Source organism: Gavialis gangeticus, unplaced genomic scaffold (assembly GCF_001723915.1).
Source record: "Gavialis gangeticus isolate Ggan-Ray unplaced genomic scaffold, GavGan_comp1, whole genome shotgun sequence".
Classification (NCBI taxonomy): Eukaryota; Metazoa; Chordata; order Crocodylia; family Gavialidae; genus Gavialis; species Gavialis gangeticus.
Window position 1 is genome coordinate 26,043,020 of NW_017729011.1, and position 8,618 is coordinate 26,051,637.

Consider the following 8,618-nt stretch of genomic DNA (forward strand, 5'->3'; position numbering starts at 1 on the left):
GCTGATAATGTATCATGTTACTGCTCGGGGAATAATAGATTGCCTTGTGCTGGAGATGTGGCATTCTTATTTTGGTGGTTGCCTTTTGCAGACAAGGGGAATCCTCGGCGTCTCTCAAAGGGAGCGTTTAATTGTTTGTGCAATTTTCTCCCAGATCCCTCGGTCTTCCCTGCATCGTTCGTGATCTCCGCAAGGATGAAGGAGCGACCCTGCTCTCCGAGGTGGGGGAGAAGCTGTTCTCGGGTGTATTTTTGTCTTGATGGATGTTGTTTAGCTGGGCAGGAGGTAGGAGGAAACGCGCCACGGGAGCTGGAGAAGCGCGCTACCTCTCTGCTGCTCGCCAGGGCCTCGCGCGCTCTTCTCCCAGGAGGAAGCAGCGACGGCGGCTGTGGGGGCGGTCAAGGGGAACGTGGCTGCGTCGCGCCCGACGGGCTCGCCTGGAGACGGTTCTGGAAGCTCGGCCGCGTGGGAGGTTTGGCTTTATCTGTGCAAGATGTAGGTCGCCTTCAGCGTGGGCGCTTCTCCCAGTGGGGCATGCACACGAGACGACTGACTCATCCTCGCCAGGCTGCATCTCTTACCCCTCCCACGGATTTATCTTCTGGGCGCAGGTGACGACACAGGGTCACTGAACATTGTGGATGCCGGGTGGGACCGTGGGGCCCAAAAGTTTGCAAAGAGTTAGCCAAGCGCTATTAAACTTCATGTGAGCTCCAGATTTTGTGTTGGGCCAGGCGGTGGTCTGAGATCAGACTTGGCTTACTGGTACTGTCATATCCCAAAATAACAGTTAAGTAGACCGAACGAGACACCAGGCAATACACAGCGGTCAGCAATCCTGCCCTGGTGGGGGCGGGATGGCTGCGCTCTAGCAGGGCATTTCTGTGGCCCGGGGCCGGGGAGGGTAGTTGGAGAGGGCGGGGATGTGGTTCCCAAACTGAGCGCGCTGCAGGAGCGGGCACACGAACCCAGCGAACAGCCTGCTGCTAGCAAAGGAGCACCACTCCGGTCACCAATTCCCTGGGGCACATCCTCAACACTGCGAGTCACAGCAACATAATGCCATCTCTCTCTACATAGGTTTAAGCAACAGCAATCATAATTAACCCTGCTAATTAATCAGGGCATAACATATTAATTGCTAGCACACAAGGCTCCAATTGAGCAGGTGCTGTGTAGGAATCTAATGGGATAATAAACTGACTAGCAGTGCAGTGAACAAAGAGGCCCCATTGCACTAGGGGGAATTAGCTCAGCAAAACCAAGATTTGGGCAGAGATCACTTGCCTTTGGGCAAGTCGGGCAGCTCCTAGGGCACAGTGCACAGGACATGAGAGAGGAAGGGAAAAAGAGGCAGGATGCTCCATCCCCAGGGAGTCATGCCGCGGGACGGATGTCAGCACAGCCGCGGGTAGGGGACCTGCTCTAGTGCAGCTTGGCAAAGCAAAGGCTGTTCCTGCCACGGCAAGGGCAGGGGCCCCGATGTGCCACGTGGAGCTGGGCATGCCACGACCAGCAGATAACGGCTGCATTTCACGTCCCCTGGCAGAGCAGCTTGCAGGTCCCCTCACGGAGCTGCGCTTTGGGGGCAGGTGGGGGGCTCACTGCGAGGGCTGGGCTCAAGCCACCCCTTGGCCAGGAGAATGGCAGGTGCCGCTGCTGGGAATGGGGTATCATCACGAGGGCTTTTTTCTGGGCCGGAGGCTCTGGGAGCTCCGGTTTTGGAGAGACGGGGAATGGGAGCAGCACGAAACACGCTCTTTAAGGCTCTTCCTTTCTAGGCCACTCGGGCCTTCCCCAAGGAGGCATCAGTAGAAAAATGAGGCCACTGGAAGAAGCCTGCATTACAGGGGAGCCAGTAACAAGGCCTATATTTAGGCTCCCTTATGTTTTCCATTCTCTGAATTTTTTTGCCCTTTTGTTTGAAAAACTCCACGACCTTTGTGGTTTGCAGCAGGCCTTTGCTGCGCAGGGAGGACGAAGCTCCAGGGCCAGAGAAGGGCCTGCTCTTTGCCCCGTGACTTGCAGGCTGGATCCGAAGCACCTGATCGTCGTCTGTCTCATCAGGAGCGCGAACACGACCATTCCTCGAGCACCAGGCACGGGCAGCAGGGAGCTGGATGGGGCTCGTGCCCAGAGATGTCTGCAGAGCTGATGGCTCGGCAGGACACGAGGGAGGGCAGGAGCCTTTTGGGGGTGGCAAGGGTCCCTCACCACACGTGGCTGGCATGGCAGTTGCCCGGACCCCCACCTCATGCATTGCACAGGGCAGAGTTTGGAGGCTGCGCGGGGTGACTGGAAAGCCGGCAAACCCCCGGTTCCCAGGCCTCAGCTGCAGCCCACTTTCATAAGCCACGCAGCCGGGCTCCCACGCCGCTGGCACCGCATCCTGCCCTGGTCCTGGCCCCTTCCAGCGCCCCCGGCTCCCCACCCACGGTCCCAGGCAGCTGCTCGTGTGCCGCAGACCCCAGGACACGGAGCAGGGACGTGCCCTTGGGTCTGTCCATCGTCACCCTTCACAGCCGCAATATTTAATAATGTCTAATTTAGGGCTAAAGCATTTACTGTGATTGCACAAGACCCTCTGTGATCTGCTTTGCCACTCTTTAGTTTAATTGTCCTAAAATTGGCAATAGATTAAAAGAAAATAATTATCCCTAATTATGTTAATTAAATGGCTAATTCATTAACGAGCTTAACATCTTTTACTTGGACTGTCTGTGCTAGGCAAGATTTTGTTTCCAAGACGAAACAGTGGGCGCAGGCTGCGTTCTGCACCAGGCGAGTTGCAGCGTGTTTAGCGCGAGCCGCGTGAATGCAATCCCCTCCTCATTATTCAGATGACAGAACAAAACTATAAATAGTGGATCGCAATTAAAATCAGAACAATTACTTTTTATCCATTACGCTGCCTTTTGCACAATAGCAGCCTATAAAAGAGAAAAGCACAGTCCTTTTAGATCTCTCTCTCTCTCTTTACCCAGAACTGTAGCTGGCTTGCTAATTAGGAAGCTTTTGAATTAGATTATTTGCATGTCTGAACAGGGCTAGGGTATTAAACATCCCCGAGGACATGCTATAATAACCTCTTCAGTGGCTTTTAGGATCCCTAAGGAACCAGGAACTCTGAAAAAAAGCCTCCAAAAGGAGGGAAAGTGCATAACGATTTCATCCAATTAGGTATGGATTAGTTGGCTCTGTGTCTTTGAATCCTGCTCCCTGCAAGAAGGTGTTCTCCTCTAGGAACACTTGACAAAATCATCGGGGAAATTATAATGCAGAACCTAAATGAAATCGCAATACCTTAGTTTCTCCTCCAAGAAAGAATAAACTACAAAATCAATACAGCGGTGTATAAAGTAAAAAGAAATGCACCAGTCACTTTATTGCTTAGCTTCAAGCACAGCCTCTGTGTTTGATGGTCGCTCTTGGATGCTGTAAAGTCAGACTGCAAAGGACAAATGTTGCTGCTGATACGATTGGCTGCAGCGGATTTTAATTTTTAAATACCGCTGCTATTCTTCTGCCCACAACGGCTTTCTACCCACGCCCCGTTTTAAGAAACTCACGGCCCGTTTAATATTTAACAAGGCCATCAGGCTGCCGGAGCCCTGGCAGCACAGCGCAGCGCGCGCTCGGCGCGAAGCCCCTGCAGCCGGCGCGCATCAGTAACGGCCACGTGCTCCGTCAAAGCCACTGCCCAGGCCCAGAAGATGCTGAATGCCGTTTCCCCTCGCGAGGGGCCTGGGTGGCTTCTCCCAGGGCGGCCCCTCGGCCTCGGGGCTCGTCACACTATGGTGCTGCTTGCACGGCAGTGGGGACGGGGGGACGCGCAGGTCCTGGGTGCACTGGCCGCCCAGACTGCTCCCCTTCCCGAGGCGCTGGTGATCCCCGCTGACGCCCTTCTCTCCTGGCCCTGCTGGGTTGGACCGGGTCGCACGGCTCAGCTTGGGCCCAGCCCCATGGTATGAAGGGAGCTGGTACCCCGACGGTTCCCGGGGTATCTACCCAGCTCCTGCCCCGTCTCGAGTGCCGTCAGAGCGTGGGGTGTCCGCGCTGGACACGGGGAGAGGGGAAAGGTCGGTAAACTCCCTAACGTGTCAAAGGGAATGAAACAGGTTTTTTTCCCCACCAAGATCCCATTGACTTGTTTTTTTTTTATGGCTGAGATTTAATTTGAGGGAAGCTAAACTAAAGCTTCACGAGAAATATGATTATTATAAAATGCTTGAGGAGGTTAGCCGTGCTCATAAGAGCGCACCTGCGGGGACCACTCAACGTCGCCTCTCTGCACTGCACCTTGCTGTTTGTATTGGGAGCCATAATATTGCTCTCTAATTGGAATGGATTTCTAAAACAGCAATAAAAGAAACTACCTCGAAACGGGAATGTGCAGCACTCAGCTGTATAAATCTAAACATTTATGAATGTGAGGTGGGTAAATTGCCCATGCTGGTGTTCATACAATTACTGTGTGGTTTTGCATACATGGCGCCTTAGGAAACAATACAAGTGTTACGCTAATAATCCTGCCTGCCAAAATGAACCCTTTCTAAAATAATCAAGGGAAGAGCCAATTCTTTACTCACTCAGCCATAGAGCTTAACCATCAGCGAGAGGCACGAATTCCCCAAGAAAGTCTCCTCCTCGGCCGTGGTAATGAGAGATTGGCTTTGGCCCGGAAGCAGGAGGCTTCATCTCCCTGCCAAATTGTTGCTTGTATTGTAGTGATGGATCTTCTTGCCGGCCACGCAAGCATTTGGGGTCACCCCGAGCCGGGTCCAGCTCGTGGCATCCTGCGGCCAGGAGTTCCACAGGCCGATCGCACCCGGCGAGCAGCTGCATGTCTCTTTATGCCTTTCCAAGTGGCCGCCTTTTGGCGTTCACCGACTCTCTCCTTGCTCCTGTAGCGCGAGACGGGGCATGCCAGCCCCCCGCTCCTCCTTTGGATACCCTGCATTATTTCATGGGTGTTTGCCCTGCCCCCTCTCATTCGTTTCCTTTCTACGAACATGCTCCCAACCACTTACAGCTCTCTTCAGGCCAGAGGTTTCTCTGCCCCGATCGTCCTCCTAGCCCTTCTCCCCTCGCATCCCGTCTTATTCCACCGCGGCCTTTTGGGGCGGCACGGCGCGCAGGACCCGGGGAGGCTGCGTTGCCGACTTAGGGGGCCGGGAGAGCGCTTCCTGGGCGGTCTCATACCCACTCCTGGAGCATCCTGACATCTCTCATTTTGGCTCTCAACATCCCTTGCCCCGAGGTCTCCGCAGAGCTGCCTGTAGCAATGCCCGGGTCCCTTTTCTGGCCTGATCCTGTTCATTTAGAAACCTGCGAGAGGTGAGAGTAGCTGGGCCCCCTGCCCCCATCCCTCTGCATCGGTCAGGGTTGGACTTCCAGGATGGTTAGAGACCCCCTAACAAAGGCAGGTGGTTTTCCTCGGACTGGACTAAGCTAAATGACTTTGTCATGTGCCAGCGCTGCCACCTCGTTGCTCACCTCCCTCTGCAGATCATTAACGGCCCCGTCCAACGTGACGAGATCCGGCATGGGACCTTGAGGAGCGCTGCTGGTCCCCTTGCGCCACCGGGAACTTTCCTGCTCTGCCTGCTGTCGCCTTTGATTCATGACGCTACTTTTGCTCTTTAGTAGCTTCTTGAAAGGGACCTTGTCAAAGGCCTGTGGAAAGTCTAGATAAATTATGTCAACCTGCTCCCTACAACACACCACTACCGGCAGCTTCAAAGAAGTCTAGGAGAGTGGCGAGGCACGGCGTTCCTCTCTAGAAATGGTGCTGATTAGACATGGTTGTCAAGGTCCCGCATTATCCAGTTTCAGCCATATTAGCAGGTGCGCACGTACGCCCGGCTGCTTTGGGATCTACTAGATCCCACCAAAGGCCTTTTAAAATGTAAATGCAACGTACACCTGCGCTTTTGTGCTGAACGTCCAGGCAGACAGCAAAAAGGGGGGCTGTAGGCCCTTGTTTCTCAGGTGCGAAGGACACTGAATGTGAAAGGCGTGTACCCGTCCTTCGTCTTAGGATGGACGCCCGAGTGGCAACGTCCTGTCCTGCCCACACGCGCTGCAGTAAGGATCCACAGCAGCCGGGTGCAGTAGCTGCCTGGGATGTTTGCACCTTAATTCATGGGCTGCAACCAGCCTGGAAAAGCCCACCCACACAAAATGCACAAATGCAGTCAACAGCCGGTATGTGGGCACCCTCCTCAGCCCCGGAGCACTCCCCACCTCGCTGGGACGGGGCGAATGTCCCTGGATCGTGACGAGACATCTCGTTACAGCGACCGCTTTGTCGGATCAGCAGCCTCGATTTCTTTTTCATCTCTTCTTTAGGACAACATTTATTTTTTTTAATCCTAAACTCCTGTCTGTTCGAAAGCCAGTGACTGGCATTTCTTTCCCTGCCTTTCCTGTGGAAGCCGGAGCTCAGCAGGTTGTGCGTTTACGTTTTGGGTTTCCCTGGGCCTCCAGCTTTGCCAGGCGTCCCCCGGTGTCTGCAAGGAGCCGGAGCCGGAGCCGGGGTGGGGGCAGGCGAGGGAGCGGGTCTCGCGCACTGTGCGTGCAAGGGCATTTGCAGCGGTGACATTTGCCAGCTGGCACGACGCCGAAGGGTCTGAGATCCTGCAGTGATTTTGTTTTCTGATAGGTGGCGACTGGAGAACGTCACTGTTTGAATGGTGATCCCCGCCGAGGCAGCTCCCAGCGCCTGTGAAGATGCTTTCTCAAATGATCTGGGATCTGAATGGGGATTTTTTCAGCACCAAGAAGATCACAAGGGTGTTTCTGTTCGCTATTCAGGCAGGAGCGAGGCGCCAGATTCATCGCCCTGTCGTCTGAGAGCGACTCTCCACCCGCGACCAGCTGCTCCCCTCCAAGTCAGGGGTTTCTAAGTGCGACTGCCCAAACCCTCCTCACTCCCTGCTTTGTACCAGCAGAAGCAGGGCGACTTATTTCCCATTTTCTTTTCAAAAACAGAAACAGCGCAAGAAGGGGGGAGAGGAACACTTGCAAAAGACCAAGAGCTTGACTCATCACTCCTCGCGCCCCGAACGCAACTCAGCACCCGCACCGGCGCGGGTGGGAAATGCAGCTAGGCCCAAAATTCAGGACAGGGTCATACATGGGCAAGCAGACGGTTAAAAACAGATTGGAAGACAGAAAGTTCCCGGCAGCCTGATCAGGTCCCTTGGGACCAGCCCAGCCGTGAAGCCAGAACGGATGTGGCCCAGGGGGCTTACATTTTACATATAGATAAAACAGTAAACGCCTTTTCTGCCTGCGATGTACCAGCCATACTCGGCCTCTTGAAAAGCAAATGTTCTGGGCAGTCACTGACGACTTGTCCCCATCCCTTTACAGGACCAAGTTGTTCCTTCCGCAACAAGCCCCCTCCGAGCACCTTCTGCCTTTGCTCCTCAAGGATTTTTTCCTCCCTGCTTTCAGTTCTCTGCCCCTTTTCCAGGTCAGGAAAGACTTAAATAACACCCCTCCCTGTGTAAAATCTGACAAAGCAAAGGCGATGCGCTCTCCTTGGGTCCTGGGGGAAAAGGCCAGCTGCGCAGTCCCCCCGTGTCCAGGACCCGGACACCCCTACTTTCCCTGCTGGGCACGGGGGCCGTGTTCTCCCATCCGGGGAAGGGCTGCTCGTCAGCACTGCTAATTTGTGCCCCCTCATTTATACGCCTCCTGAACTTTCCCACGTGAGCGATGCGTGCGGCCTGGGCGGTCGCGACGGCCAGTAAATCTGGCCGGACCTCCACCTGCAGCCTCCGGCAGCTATGCCACACTGTCGAAGAATATAGACATTAATATTTTTTAAATTTATTAACCCATAAAAGAAGTAGTCATCAAGTGTTATTTCTGACTCCCCAATAAAACCGGCAATACAGGTTTCTATCGCACTGCACTAATTAATACTTAGAAATATTTTCCTTGAGAGCCGGGTAATAGTGGCTCCTGGACTGAGAAACAAACTGAAGCCGGGGGTCTGCTGCAGTAAACAGGACAGTAAATAACACTTTCATTGCCTTTAATTATTTAACAAGCACAGTAGTGGCTTGAGTGAGATAATTTAAAATATACGTACAAAAAGACCTGGATGTGAATTTAATGCCGGTGAGAGGTGCTGGGTTTTCTGCGCCGGGGACAAGTTCCTTGTTGTTGGCACCTCGGGCAACTGCAGCTGATGTTCCCTGGGCAAAGCCCAGGCAAGGGGCACGAGTCACCTCCGGGCTATTTGCCCCCGGGCGCATCTAGCCCTTGCCCTGGCTGCCAACAGGGGCAGCTGGTGGGGGGCAGAGGGAAGTAGCTTGCTGTTTTCCCAGGGTTGGGTGAGACGGGAGGGGAGATGTACCCCTTTCCCAGCCCGTGCAGCACTGGGCCGAGCACAGCTCTGTGCATGACGGCGTTCGTCCAGAGAGGAGCATCATCCGTCACCAACCCCAGACCAGCCCCGTGCTCCCCCTGTGCATTTCCAAACCTCGTCTGCGGTGGCCTGGCCGCTCCCCGAGTGGTTTGGGGTCGCGACGTGCTGTTTGAGACCAGCCCGGCCTGCTCCAGGCACGGTCGTGGTCCCGTCCTGGAGGCAGCACCAGGGTGTT